Raw genomic sequence first — 13,864 nt, 5'->3', positions numbered from 1 at the left:
CAGCTGAGTAGTAACATTATGCTTATTTATGATCGTTTAGGTGCACACTGGGGGTTGGGCTTAAAAAGGTATTTCCAGGAATTTCCAATCTGACAGCTTGAAAAAATAAAAATTATCGTTACTTGTTTGCTTCTTGACAGCTGTGGACCTGGTGCTACAACAGAGAGTAGTGGGGATTTCTGCCCAGGTACTTCTGTGTGTAAAGTACACCACGGCTGGTGCAAAACCTTCTCAGGAGGCTCAGTGGGTTGGGTTTTGAATCAGACTCTCAGTTAGGTACTTTTGGTTCTTAATTTACATATTATGGGGGGAAAACACAATATCTTTGCTGATCTTCGGTACATTTAGCGACATGGAACAAGTTGACAGGTACAAAAGCAGGTTTACCATGAACCTGTACTGCAGTGGAAGGTGTCCCTGTGGAAACAGGGGTCCCTGCAATAGTCTCAGCGTCAAGCATGCAAAATGTAAGAGTTTTCAAATTAGAATAGTGAAAAGCTTGAAAACGTGCGTGAAAACTAAAAAGTCACACACTTCAGTTTATCTCAGCGTGATCTCTGTGTGTCTATGGCTTTCTGGGCAACCAAAGTTGGTCTTGCTTCAGTCTAGCTGGTGTCAATACAGAAGAAGTTGTTGGAAGCTCGGGTCAGACATGGGAGATATTCACCACGGGAGATGATGAACCATTATTGTGACTCTGCTGAGTTGTCCGATATTGGAAGATTTGAAACAAACAGACAAACAAAGGAACCAACCAACCAAAACCCAAACAAACCAACATTCAGCTGCAGGTATAAAAGTTGCCATCCAATCTGACCACTCTCAGTGCTGTACGAGTAGTAGGGTCTGAGATGACCAGGCCAAAATCCAGCTCTTTACCATGAGATGTAGAAGTGTCAGTGCCAAGAGGTGTTCAACTCAGACCGCTGTTCACCTGTGCTGTAATAGAAGTTATTAGTTGTTTTGCTGGTAGAAGGTAGCCAAGCATGTTTTGTCTTGAAGCAGAGCTTTATTTCTGGATACCGCATTAGATTTGGAAAGGCAGAGGGTGTTTTGATTTCATAGTGAGCAGGAAACCAGTGAGGTTAAGAAATAAAGTTCAGAGCAGGCTGGCTTTTTTCACTCTCTAATATTCCACGTGAGCCTAAGTGTTTGCTGTTAACCATCATGGGAGGGATAGCATTCGTGTGGCAGTGATGGAGTTGTCTTTGGGCAAATAATACAGAGGATAATTGGGGCAGGAACTGGTGTAATGCATTTTGGGGAAGCTTATTTGCATGCTCATCGCTGTGTTCAGATAAAGTCCTGTGGAGAACAACTAGATCATCTCTAACAGCCTGAGAGTAAATCCATGGCACAGACAGATAAGCAGTATTATAAAAATATTTTTTGGGTTAGGTCTGGATCACTGTAACTCTGAGAGCTTTTCTGTTTTTATTGCAGCTTAATTCAAAATTTTGTGTTTATTTGGTGTAACCCACGCAAGTTCAGCTGCAATTATTTTACTTTTATTCTTTCCCACATGTATATACACTTGCAGTCTTGTTTCTTGGTAGCTTGGAACAATGTCTCTAATCCTCCCTGGCAGAAATCTTCTAACCTAATTTTTTTTAGTGAAAAAAAATAAGAAAAAAATTGTCCGTGATAATTTTATTGCTGATATAAGAATGGAGGCAAAAAATTACGAGTGAAGAAACTTTAGCCAGAAGGTGACTTTCTTTGAGGGACTGTCTAGAGTAGTTGGTGTGCTACAAAGCCTTAATTCTTCAAGATAAACATCTTTGGGTGGAGAAGGAGGAGAAGGATGATATTATGAGAGGTAGGCAATGCTACTGGGGTGACTCAGACTTTGTGTGAATAAAAAGAGAGAAATAAACCCACTCAGCCCACATGTATCCATGCAAACTCACAGGTACTGCTTGAAATCCTGTATCATAGTTTGGATGGGTTTTGTAGGACTGGTGGCATTTCCAGCCTGCAAAAGAACTGCAAAAGGCTTTCGTTGGTTTCTTCCTAAGAACACGGCTTAGAAATGTGGCCCTTACCTGTGTTATAAACTTCATCTTTCTGGGGATAATTATAGCGTTTGAAAGCGTGGCAAGATGAAAAAACACACAAGTTTGTACAGGATTGTGAGAAAAAAACAACCGACCAACCTGTTTTTTGTTTTGGTTTGGTTTGGTTTTGGTTTGGTTTGGTTTTGTTTTTGTTTTGTTTTGTTTTGTTTTGTGTTTTGTTTTGTGTTTTGTTTTGTGTTTTGTTTTGTGTTTTGTTTTGTTTTGTTTTGTTTTGTTTTGTTTTGTTTTGTTTTGTTTTGTTTTGTTTTAGTTTTGAAAGGAAATAAAACGCCAGCAGTTTAGCAGCTGCTTCCAGGTCTCCATCCTCTCTGATCTCTCCAAGAGCAGAGATAATGGACAGGATTTTCAGCTGTGGTCAATCAATGGCTGATGTGTTGTGCTGAACATCCAAATTTGAAACAAGAGATGCCAAATGTTTGCTATGCCTCGCTTCCAAGGCGCTGTTGCAAAGAAATGATTGTTTTAAACAGCTGACACAGTGTCATGTACTGAAAAACAACCCAATTTTCACTCCAGACTTTTGGCAAGACATTTGACCTTCCCTCTTTGAGACCCTGTATGCAAAGAGTTGTCAATTATGTTTTCTGGAATTTAGGGATGAAAACATTTGTGTGACTGTGGGTCCTTCAGCAGGTGGTAGGAGATGTATGCAAAATATTTGTAAGATTTTTTACTTTCTTCATAGAATATGTTTGATGGCTGTGTCTGGCTGTGATTAGAGCTGTTACCATGATCTTCCTGCCTTTCATCAGCAATGGGATATCACCCCGTCTGTGAGAAAAATGAAGAGTGGAGCCAATCTGTGTAGCAAAAGCAGAAGGTCTCTGGTAGGCTAGAGAACAGCATGAAGGTGTGTGATGGGCAGAACCTTCAGTAAGTGATCACAGTGTGACAATTTCTTCATTAACACTTCTATACCTCCCGGATTTGGAAAAGCTGGGGTCACCCTGGCATTGTCTTGGGTGGGATTCCTCCCTGCACATGGAGACATCTCATCTTAGCAGTCATCCATCAACCCTGGCAGAGGTGTGGGGTGGGTTGCTGGGCTGTGGGCAACTACAGCACAGGTTTAGCTGAGACGAGCCCCACCTGGGCCACCCTGCTCAGGTACACGGACATGTGTGTCACAGGGCAGCAGCAGCAGCATCTGAGGCTGCAGGAAAAGCAACACTTACAGCTTGGTAGCTGAGCTACAGGTGTGAAGGACCTGCCTTTGCATCAAAGTGTTGGTCTGCAAGGCTTAGGCTGACAGCAGGTGAGCTGGTGGCAGTGATCTTCTGAGTGCCTGACTCTGCCACCAGGAGACATCCCAGGCCAGGCTGGACAGGGCTCTGAGCAACCTGAGCTGGTGAAGATGTCCCTGCTCATGGCAGGGGTGGCACTGGGTGACCTTTGAAGGTCCCTCCCTACCCAAACCACTCTGTGATTCTATTGTAATTAGTATTAAAAATCACTGGATCAGGCTCTGAGAATGATGAAGTGCCATCAGGACAGACAATACTGATAAGTTGATGCCAGGATGATGAGTCCTGGACCATCTATGAAGTATTTATTTTGTGACATGACGCTGTAACATCATTTTCTCATAATGTGATTATTTTGGAGGATGCGGCGTTGTAAGGGACCATGTGCATCACCAAGTCTAGTTCCAGTTTAGGCCATGAAGTATTTAAAAAACAAATGCCCCAGGCCTCTGCTGAATCCTTCTATGGGTTTGTGCCCACTACAGCTTTGGAGGGGGTCTTTAAGACTCTCGCTCTCTGATGTTGAAAACCTTAAGCCTGCTTATGATCAGTTTGGTGAGGAGCCACCACTGTTTGAACAGTCATTTGTGAAGAGCATCTATGACCCCTCTGTGCAGGTGGTTGCAGGCAGCAGGGAAGATGTGAAGACAGTAAATTTTGGATTTTTGGTGCAGATTGTTGCTGGTGGCTCAGTGATTACTGGAGCAGGACCGTCAACGGAGCCAGGAGGTGCCCCCAGCTTGGTTGTTGTGACATGCTCAATGATCATGGCCATGTGCCTGCCCTTTCCCTACTAGCTCTGCCTCTCCTGTCTACAGAGAGCCTTTGGAGTAAGACCTTTCTTTCTTTTCTTTTTTCCTTTTCCTTTTTTCTTTTTTCCTTTTTTCCTTTTCTTTTTTTCTTTTTTTCTTTTTTTCCTTTTCTTCTTTTTCTTTTTTCCTTTTCTTTTTTTCTCAGTGTGATCATTGGAGTGTTCAGCACAGCAGAGACACAGTCTCAGCTGGGAACTTCGATGTCAATACAGAGCAAATACAAAATAACAAGTAAAAATGATTTTCCCCCATTTTCTGGTAATAGAGTGTGCAAAGGCTTCTCTGGTGATGATTATATTGCTAGCGACCATCTTAAAAGGTAAAACAATATTTGCAGCATGCTCCAGCTCCTGCACCTGGTGTCAGCACAGGCTGGGGATGGAGGGATGGAGAGCAGCCCTGTGGAGAAGGACTTGAGGGTGCTGGGGGGTGAAAGATGGGACATGAACTGGCAATGTGCACCTGCAGCCCTGAAGCCGATGTTATCTTGGGCTGCATCACCAGGAGTATGGTGGATGAACCATCCCTGGAGACATCCCAGGCCAGGCTGGACAGGGCTCTGAGCAACCTGAGCTGGTGAAGATGTCCCTGCTCATGGCAGGGGGGGCACTGGGGGAGCTGGGAACGTCCCTTCAACCCAAAATATTCAGCGGTCCTGTGGCTCTATGAACACAGATGTTTCTGGGCATTGTTGTTAGGAAATTTCTGCCCACATTTGTGCGTGGATGCCCTCGGGCAACTTCTTTCTCCCCAGGACAAGAAGGTCACAGGCAGCACAGGGATGCTGGGCAATATTTTGGCAGCTCTGTCACAGGCTTCAAGGAGGCTGTGGGCACAGAGAAGAGGAGATCAATGACCTTTGCAGGGCCAATTTGGCAGCATCTGAAGAGCTGAGTGTTTGAGCCCTTCTGGGTTTACTGAATTAGATCCTTATCTTGTATCGAGGGAGGGGAAGGTACCTTACAAAACTGGCATGTTTACTGCAAATATCCCCACATTCAACAACAAGCTGTGTACAACAGGCCTTGATCACTGCTGCTTTTCTGATGTCTGATATGTGGATCTGATATAGAAATTTTGGCTTGTTTCTCAGAAGCTTAACTCTGTTGAAGTTGGAGGACGCGTACCGGGGTCCTCGTATTTACTGTCATTACATCAATTATGGGTTTGAACTCTGCAAACACTCCTGCCATCTAATGTCAACAGTGGTACTGGCTTCACTGGCAGCACTAAATTCCCTTAGAGATCATACTGTTTGCATTAAATATTAAATGTACTTAGGTTTGGTAGCCTGAGCATAGGTTTAAATAAAAAAACTAAAAACTATGTTCTCCAGTTGCGTAACTTTTAAGTAAACAGAGCTGTAGAAACATCAGTTAGCTTTGATTTTAATTTATTGTATGATGACTTACATCATAATAAATGAAGTTGTTTGATTTGGATGTAATTTTGAATTTGTCAGGAAGCTTGCAGCCAAATCACTGAAGTTAATAGTAGTTCTGCAATCAGCTTCACTATATGTGAGATCAGAGAAACTATTATTGAATTTAAAAAAGCTGAATTGCTGCGTTGTTTGTATTAAACCTTAATGCCATTTTGGATAATGATAATGTTTTCCCTTGGAGGTATGTACTGGATAGGGTTTCTGTTCCTGAACACAAAAACTGAACAGGGTTTCATTGAAATTGCTTGAATTCCAATTTTAAAGGGCTTAGATCCAAAAGTAATTTCAAACCTGTCCTAAATGACGGAATATATTTCCCCTGCTGGATATAGTGTTATAGTACAGTCTTTTTTATCAATTAGGTGAATTTAATGGTGCGCTATCATGATGTTAATTACAAAAAATAACATACAGACATGGTTGACCTTTAAGCAGAAAAAAAAGTGCTTATATTTCTCTAGGCATAGAAAAGGAATGTGAATTGCTCTATATTTGCTTATTTTGAGTCAGTCTTACTTCCACTGACCACTGCAGGATGTGCACTCCTTAGGGTGGGCTGTGAACGAGTGGATGGGTATATGTACACTGTTCTTACACTTTGTAAAACTGGGAGGGGGGTGGTTTTATTCTTTTCCCACAGAACCTCAAGTATTTTTAAAGAGTCAGGTCCCAGACCAATTGCTCCCGTAGTCTCTTGTCATTTCTCAGGTTTTGTTTAAAAATAGATCCATAAAATCTCTTCCCATAAAGCCCTTCTGGAGCTGAGACCCTGCCTTCCTCAGACAAAATGAGCCTCCTAGCTCTGGCCAGGTGTCTCCCTTTGCTGAATCTGGTGCTTTGTAATCAGAACCACAGACTGGTTGGGGTTGAAGTGGCCTCTGGAGATCATCCAGTCCAACCCACCTGCTCAAGCAGGGTCACCAGAGCAGATCACACAGGATCCTGTCCAGGTGGGTTTGAATGTCTCAGAGAAGCAGACTCCACAACCTCTCTGGGCAGCCTGGGCCAGGCTCTGGCACCTCACTGGGAAGAAGTTTCTCCTCATATTCAGATGGAACCTCCTGTGTTTCAGTCTTTGCCCGTTGCCCCTCATCCTGTCATTGGGCACCACTGAACAGAGTCTGGTCCATCCTCTGACACCCACCCTGCAGATATTTATCACATTGACAAGATCCCCCTCAGCTTCTCTTCTCCAGCCCCAGCTCTCTCAGTGTCTCCTCATCAGAAAGATGCTCCAGACCCCTCAGCATCTTTGTGTCCTTCTGCTGGACTCTCTCCCATTAATTCCTTGTCCTTCTTAAACTGGGGAGCCCAGAACTGGACACAGAACTGCAGATGTGGCCTCACCAGGGCAGAGCAGAGGGGGAGGAACAACCTCCCTCCACCTGCTGGTCACACTTTTCCTGATGCACCCCAGGGACCATTGGACTCTGGGCCACAAGGGGACATTGCTGGCTCATGGTGACCCTGTTGTCCACCAGGTCTCCTGACTATTTCCTGGAAAAGAAAGGCTACATCAGCCCAAAGCGCAAAACTTAAAACTCCTGTTTGTGATCAGATATGAGATCGGGCTTCTATGCTTATGTCTCTACTCCTGTTTTGCTAAATCAGCCTGGGCAAGTGCTCTGACAAATCCGTCATCTCCCCAACCCCTAGATTACCTGTTCAAAGGGTGGTTGAGCTTTTTGGCTTGCTGTAAGCATGGATTTGTGTTTAAGTTCTCTGATATACTTGGAAGAAAACCAGAAATGCACAGTAAAATTACTAAACTTGATTGTTTCCATGACTTTTTATGTGGATGATGGTAAGAAAGCTACCCAGCCTGATTTTACCATTATTTCCCCAAACACAGCCCACATAGTCTCTTTACAGGGACAACTGACATAGACACCTTACACATTTAACACTGCAAACTTGTCTGGGGATTTAAAATCATTTTTGTAGCTCTTGGTTAAATCAGCATTTCACGGGCATCAACACCTTTTGGAGGAACGTTATTTGAAATTCTATTTGCTCATGATTTCCCATGACAAATTGCTGGCTGTTAAGTTTTTCTTTTTCCTTCTCTCTAGAATTATTGACTCACTCTGTGTGCTGTGCAGCCCAGCAAAGCCTCTCACAGGCAGTAGAGCACTGGCCCACGGCATCACTGGTGAGCTGGGAGACTTTTCCCATCTCCCTTGCGAAGTGCGTGACAGCAATAGATATAATGGACTCATTTGGATAATTTAGTACCTGCTCAGTGTATCTGGTTTCTCTAGTGACACTCTGACGTTCATGCTTGACTTCCCCACTTCTCAGATAATAAATGAAAGAGGTTTCACCTTGTTGACAGGGCTGGCTTTTGGCCCATTGTCTTTCTTGACATTGTGTACCTGAGAAATTAAATTACCTAGTTTCCTGACTGGCTCCCTAATGAATACCATTAATTAATACATTTTTCAAATGAAGGAGGTGTTTTTATTCTTAATCCACGGGAGAATCTCTTTCCTTGGCTGCCCATGAGCACGGTGTTTGCACACGTGGGAGCAGGTTGGTTGGCTCTGGTTTGTGCACAAGGCTCTGTCCTCCAGGAAAATGCCAACTGGGGGTGCAGAAAGAGTGAGAGATACTCAGGGATGTAGAAGTGGCAGGTGCTATCTCATTCCCCCTCTCTCCCCCATTTTCTCTTCTGCATGAGTCTAGTCTGCTGTGAACAATCTCTGTCCTGGTAAGGACAGCACATAGTTGACGTTTCTGCCCTCTTGTTACTGCCCCTATTGTTACTCATAGCCAACCTTAAAATCCTCTCTTTGTGCATCTTAGGCCAATACTGCAACACAATCCAGCCACCGTTTGGTCTTTGGCCCTTCTTGAACCTCTGAAAGAGAAGACAAGTTCCAGTGAAACAATTTGTAGATTTGTCCGCGTCAGTGCTCTCTGAACATACCCTTTGGCTTGTAACTTGTTTTACAGCATTTTTCAGGGGAAGATTTAGTCCCAGGAGCAGTCAGTTAATGAAAAGGATGTTAACCTCTGCAGATGATGAGCCCGTGTAGCATGGGCATGCTATGTGATGCAGCTAGAAGATGGGTAGAAAGGCAGCCTCGTCCTTTGGTAGGAATTATGATGAGAGCATGGATCCAACACCCTCCCTCCCTTTTTTCTATTTAAATCTCCTCTCCCCAGTGGAAGTGGCAGCTTTGTGTACATATGAATATGGGGTTGTAAACCCAGGCTGGGCAGAGGTGTGAAATGTGTGCACCTTGTTGATCAGGCAAGGCTCTTGTTCTGGATGGAGAAAAAGGGACTGAGCTAGGGATGAAGAAGATCAGGGCTGGGGCAGTGGGTGCTGGGTTGGTTGTGGTGTCCGTCTGTCCTTGCTGGAAATGGTACTGGAGCAAGAAATGAGAAGCTGGGAGTATTGGGCACATGCAGCTAGGGTGCCTGGACTCCACTGTAGGCAGTAGGTCATCAGGGTGGTATGGGTGACTTCATATGGGCTCAGACCCCCACTCCTGAGCCTTCATAGAATCATAAATAAAATCATTTCAGTTGGAAGAGACCCTCAGGATCATCAAGTCCATAACCTAACTCTAACACTAAACCATGTCCCTAGGAACCTTGTCTAAAAGCCTATTAAACACCCTCCAGGGACGGTGACTCCAACACTTACCTGGGCAGCCTGTTCCAATGCCTTACAACCCTTTTGGTGTAGTATTTTTTCCTAATATCCAAACTGAACCTCCCCTGGTGCAACTTGAGGCCGCTATCACTTGTTCCTTGGGAGAAGAGACCAACACCCTCCATGCTACAACCTCCTTTCAGGCAGTTGTAGGCAGCGATAAGATCTCCCCTCAGCTCCTGTTCTCCAGGCTGAACCCCCAGTTCCCTCAGCTGCTCCCATTGCACTTGTGCTCCATCCCATCACCAGGTTCATCACCTCCTCTGCACTCTCTCTAGTACCTCAATGTCCTTCTCATGATGAGGGGCCCAGCACTGAACCCAGGATTCAAGGTGGGGCCTCACCAGTTCCCGGTGCCTCGGCAAAGAAGAAGCTGAGTGAAGGTGGGATCTGGTGCTGGGGCTCGTTTCTAGGGCCATGAAGGCTGGAGCAGAGCTGTGCTCGAGCTCTGCAGGGAGAAACAGCGACAGGGATGCAGGCAGCATCTGCCACTGGGATGGGAGCAAAGCTCTCAGGTTTGCTTGGATCTGCTCTGATTCATGTGGGGCTTCAAGTATCTATTGATCCCATTGATGGAAATCTTTCTGCTCATGCTTTAAATTGCACTGTGCTCAATACCTTGCAAAACTGAATACTTTTGGTTCTTTACCCCAGCAGCAGTACCTGAAGATAGCTGCTTTTCTCCTCGTATCCCTGGGGCTTAGTCAATTCTCCTTGTGATCGGTGGTGCTTTTTGTCAGGGGGAAAGAACAGTGTCCTTTGAAATACTTAAAGCTGATACGTGTCACAGTCTTTTTAAGAAAGGCTGGGTTTTATAGCCTTCTCACAGATCAGATATGCCAGAAAGCTTTAGGATGCAAGGAGGTAGGTGGATCCTTCCTGGGGAAAACTTAAAATAACTCCTGTACAAGATGATGAAGGAACCTCAACATCTGTGGGGATGCTTAGCACTTGGTACAGAAGTGGCCAGTGCTTTGAATCGCTCTTCTCAGTTTTGGTGGATGGGCTAATGTATCTCATGATCAAAAAGGATAGATTAATTACAGTCTTGGGCTGAATTTCTCATTCTTTCGGAACTAACAGGACTTGGACTGTTAGTCTTTAAGGAAAAAGCCTCTCCAATGGGAAGCCCTGTGCAGTAATAGTATAATAATTGTGATTATTACCTTAATTAGGGCTGGCTGCATAGCTGCTTTAGATATAAAATGTTCTCTAAGTTGTTTATTTGATAGTCTCTTATGTATTGGAGTATATTCATGCATACTTGAATCTCCTGATCTCTGTGGGTCTTATTTTCTAGTTACTTCAGAAAAGGGCAGTTGGAGAACATTTTCCTTGTCTTCCAAGAAAATTTCAGTTCTAGTGAGCAACAAATAGAGGTTCTTGAGCTTCTCATATTTGCTGAGGTCACACAGGCTGAACTTGGCTTTCTAGGGGCACATAATCGCAGCCATAATCACAGTTCAATCTATTTTAATTGTCGCTAATTAATTCTTAGCGGTGATCAAACCTGCTGAATTAAGTTGGTAAGGAAGAAGAGCACCTATTTCACTGACCTTACATGCTTGCTCTTGTAAGCAATCTGTTTAATGCTGGTGGCATTAAGATGCTGTCTCTTCCCGGACTTGTGCCTTTTAAAACAACTCATAGCTGCGAATAAGCCTTGATGGATTATTGCACATACAAGTTGCCAGCTGTGGGTATCTGGAGCAGATATGACATGTCTGACAAGAGTCTTCAAATCAGAGGTACCACCGCCCCAGGGAAGCGTAGGCGAAGACATTGCACTCTGCTTATTTCAATCAGAAGTGTCATCAGGAGGAAAACCTCTGGGAAATGTTTAGGTGTTGAATCTCCATCTAGCTCTGTGTTCCTGCAGCTACTCTGTCACCTGGAGTTGGAAAGGTGATGATGTTTGACACCTGTCCCAGGAGAGGCAGGTGTGCTCCAGGAGGTGCCGGGGATGCTGATGGGGTCTGTGCTCTTCTGGCAATGGGAGGGACATCATTCTGCATTGTGGAAGAGTCACACAAATCTCTATCTTGACATGGATTTAAGACCCCCAACTTCAATCACCTGTTCTTGAAAGAGCTGGTATATATGTATATATATATTTATGTATATATATGAGTATGTATTTTATTTTTCTTTTTCAGACAAATTCCAGTAAAAGCCCTCATGCTTTCTTCCTGTTTTCAAGGCTTTTTCTTAAGACCTTGAATAAAGCAGTTTCCCTAGTCCCGAGTTCGAGATGGCTACAGAAGCTGCTGTTTCAAGGTTTTTGAGGGCTCAGGGTCTATAAGCCTGACCCTGCTGACGGATATCTGCAGCTACCAAGGACCAAGAACTGTCACTCCTCTCCTTGTGGGACACTTAGCATCTCTCATTTCATTTTGCTAGGGAAATATTTCTCTTGGCTAAACCCCATTTTGCCAGCAGAGGCCGTTATGCCCATATGCTTGAAGGCAGCGAGCTCCCAGTGAAGCCCATGGTTATATTAAAACCTTTCCAGCCTGTCTTTGAGACGGATTGGACTCTGTACCCCAGTATCCCCAGCCGCCTCTTGCTGAGCTGTTGGGCTGATGGAATTGCAAGGCAGATGCACATTTTGCTATTTGAGTTTAAAAATAAAAAATAAAAAAAAAAAGAAAGTAATGAGTAGTCAACTGGGGCTGGAGGAAAAAGCAAAGCTCTTAGTAGGTACCATGAGGTCTGATTAAATCTGTAATGACTGCTACAGCAACACTGGCAAGTGGCTCCCCCAGCACCTTCCCTTTCCATTCTGGTGTAATTTTATACATTACTCATGTACATGGGAGAGAAATGAAGTGGCTCCATTAAAGGAATCCTTTGATATTCACTTCTGTGGCATTAAACACATTTGTTTTCCGAAGGAGATGGACTATGTGTTTATATATTATAAGTACAGAGCGTGCTGGGCTGCAGGGGAGCATTCTCAATAAACTACTCAGAGATGGGGGTAGATCCTGCCCTGTTGCCAAATATTTGCATATCCTGCATTACTAAATCTGAGGCAGGGGCTGGGAGGTGCCCTGGGAAGAACATCATGTGCTTCAAAGCTGCCTGAAGCTCTGCTACCTGTAGTAATTCAACTGGAGCTCAAGGATACCCATTCTTTTTCTGGATCATACCCCAACCTGAACACCACCCTAAAACAGTTAGTCCATAATAATCTGTAAAAGTGCTTTGCTTATATCTGACTGGTGCCTTGCTGTCTGTCCTCCACAGCCAGTTTTTTTTACCCTCATCTCCATGGGGTGTGTTGGTCACCAAAAGAGCATCTGAATACAGACCATGCATGCAGAAACCAACTTTTCGTTTAAATTGCCCCCAGGCTGTGCAAAATAACTCCAACCAGAAGTGCAGAGCAGTGTGTATTGAAAATTAACCTTTCCTGAAGCAAGAGCCTCCACTGAACCTGCCTTGGGAAGGGGACTGAAACAAATGCTTATTTGGGATATGTCGGGTGTGTTGCATGGTGCCTGGGTACAGGGCATCTGGATTTTGTGGTAACGGATGAAAGATAGGAACCACGTAGAAGACAATGAGCTGAAGAAAAGGAGTGTAGGTGCCTCACCTAATATTTACCTAATAATTATTATTAATAATAATCTCATTACCCAGTAATGGGATCATTCCAGATAGAGCACTACACAGGTTTTAGCACTCTAGGAAGGAAAGTTTACAGGTGATTTAGGACCTTGAAAAGCCAGAATTCTGACCTCTTATGTTTCACCAAATCTGCTATAGTTCTAAAGTCACCCTGGGCACACAGAGCTCTGGTGGGTTCTGTCCTGAGTCTTTTTGGGAGGGACGATTTGGGGGAATCTCTTGCTGACTGCAGGGTAAGAATATAAACCCATATAAATACTGTTGACAGTTTTAACTAATGGTTCTCACCAATAGCTTGGTTGCTTTCCCGGTAGTTCTTTATGCACCAATAAACCCCATTGTTCTTCTCCCAGCTGTTATTCACAAAAAGAACAAAAGCGAGCTGGAGTATTCTCGGCACATTTCACTTTAATTAAAACAACAGACGAAGGAAGAGCACGGGGCAAAGTGTGAATGAAACATGGTAGATATCTGTTCTCCCCTATTGCATTAGCTTTTTTGATAGGGGTGATTTATTTCTGGTTTATACCTGGGGTCCTATCCTGAGCATCTGAAAGCTGAATCTCCCAGTGCAGGGGGGAGTAAAGGCATTTCTTCCACCCCAACAGCTCTGCTGTCAAAGGCAGGTAATTTATGATGGGGTTGAGGGTAAGCAGATATTAGGAACATTATTTTAGGGCTAAAAGGGACCAGCCTTGCACCTGGATGACTTGTCCTGAGTAATTGTGAGTGTTGTCTTTTGGCCCTAGATGCTGATGCTGACAGCGTTTTGCTGCATAGAGCTGGAGCCGTTCGGAGCAGCAGCACTTGGGGACACTGATGACGAAGTGTTTACCTTGTGAAAGCAGGACAAAGATATGAGCTTTGCTTTCCTGAGAGATCCCATTAGTTTTCTTTTTCTGAGGACATGTTCTACTCTGATCTGTGCAGTTTGGTGTGGTCTATTTTATTATATATATTTTTTTCTTTTCCTGTGGAAAGCATGGGCT

This window comes from Patagioenas fasciata, chromosome Z, assembly GCF_037038585.1.
Source record: "Patagioenas fasciata isolate bPatFas1 chromosome Z, bPatFas1.hap1, whole genome shotgun sequence".
NCBI lineage: Eukaryota > Metazoa > Chordata > Aves > Columbiformes > Columbidae > Patagioenas > Patagioenas fasciata.
Note: the sequence above shows the minus strand (reverse complement) of the source record.